The following is a 1,977-nucleotide window of genomic DNA, read 5'->3' as shown; positions in this document are numbered from 1 at the left end:
AGGGGGAAATCTAGGGGTGTCTGTCTGGCGCAGTCAATGGAGGTATGAATCTTGACCTGGAGATGGTGAGTTCAAACCCCACACTGGGTGTGGAGTCTATGAGAAAAGTAGTCTAAGGTTTGTTAGCCTAAATTAAAAAACATTAATGACACTGGACATAACTGTTCTGTGTTCTCTCTGGAAGACAGCTCCTATGACAGAGACAATATTATACACATAGGATTAGAATTGGAATAAATGTGTCCAGATCAAGATCTCCTTCCGACCTTGTTTCTCCAGCCCCTCTTCTGGGGGGAACCCAACCAGTTTCTCACAATTCACTGTCATTACCATGTTTCTCAAAGCTACTTGGTATCAACAATCTAGAGACACCAATATGTTCTGTGCCACTAATAACCTCAATGAAAAGAAGTACCGGGGCAGGTGGGTGGTGCAGTGGATTTAGCCTCTGATCTTGATCTGTGCTCGTCATGATTTTATGCCTTTTGTGTCTTTCCAAAACATATTCAGCAGTCTCAAGAACATCTAGATTTCTCCCATGTTGTCCTGTCAGAGTCTCCTAATTCTTCATTTATATGGAGGTCACCGATCCACTGATTTAATTTTTGTGAAGGGTGTGAGCTCTGTCTCAGTTTCTTTTTCTTCCTGCACGTGGACGTCTGGTAGTTCCAGCACCATTTGTTGAAAAGACTGTCTTCGTCCATGGTATTGTCTGTACTCCCTTGTCAGAGAGCAGTTCACTATCTACACGGGGGTCTATTTCTGGGCTCTCTATGCTGTTGCATGATTTATTTGGCTCTTCTCTCCTGGAATCAGTCCTGTCTCAATGATTGTAACATTAAGAAGGTCTGAGGGAGAGGGGGCATCAGTCTTCCCCCTTCACTCTTCTGCAACATGGTGTGGGCTCCTCAGGTCATTTTCTCTCCGTGCAAACGGTAGAATCATGTGATCAATACCTACAACATAACTTTCTGGGATGTGGAATGTGTTTGAGCAAATGCATGGATCAAGTTGGAGAGAATGGATATCAAGACAATAATGAGTCTTCTTATCCATGAACATGGGCTGTCTCTCCATGTATTTAGTCTTGTCTGATTTTGTTTAAGAGTGTCTTGTAGTTTTCCTCATATAGATCTTCGCATGTTTCATTAGATTTATGCCTACATAGCTCATTTTTTGGTGGCAGTGCAAAGGACACTGTGTTTTACATTTCAAATTGTACTTCTTCATTGTTGGTGTGTAAGTGAGTAACTGAGTGTCGTGTAGGAATCTAGTGTTTCCCGTCACTGTGCTATCATCCCTCATCGGATGTAAGAGTTCTTTTTCTCTAGTTGTGTCTATTCTTCTGGATTTTGTACATAGAATTCCATATCACTTGTGCACAAAGATTGTTTTATTTCTTCCTACCTAGCCTGTATACATCTCATTGAATGTTCCTGTCTTATCATATAGGTGTAGACTTCCAGCACAACTCTGAAAAAGCGTGGTGATAGGGCCATCCTTACCTCGTTCCTGGTCTTACAAGGAGTGTTCCCAGTCTCTCCAATTACCAATAATGATCCCTGTGGAGTTTTCGAGACGATGTTTATCAAGTTAACGAAGTTCCCTTCAACTCCTCGTTTACTGTGAGTGCATTTTCATGAGTGAGTGTTGGGCTCAGTCAGTTCTGGTGGTGAAGTGAACTATAATGAAAATTAATTTTGTAGAGGAACACCGCTCAGGTGGTTAATGCTCACCTTCCCAGTGGACCCCATCTTCCCCACTCCCTGGGACACAGAGTAAAGATGAGAATCTATGGTACCCAGACAAATAGTATATGTACCTTCCAAGCCGCCAAATATAATTTAGAACAAACTAGTGTGTTTATTGATTTTTATTTTTTTAAGTTTATGTATTTATTTTGAGAGAGAGAGTGAGCATGGGAATGAGGGAAGGGCAGAGAGGGAGAGAGACAAAATCCCCACAGGCTCCCTGTGG

The sequence above is a fragment of the Suricata suricatta genome, chromosome 3 (assembly GCF_006229205.1).
Source record: "Suricata suricatta isolate VVHF042 chromosome 3, meerkat_22Aug2017_6uvM2_HiC, whole genome shotgun sequence".
Lineage (NCBI taxonomy): Eukaryota > Metazoa > Chordata > Mammalia > Carnivora > Herpestidae > Suricata > Suricata suricatta.
Note: the sequence above shows the minus strand (reverse complement) of the source record.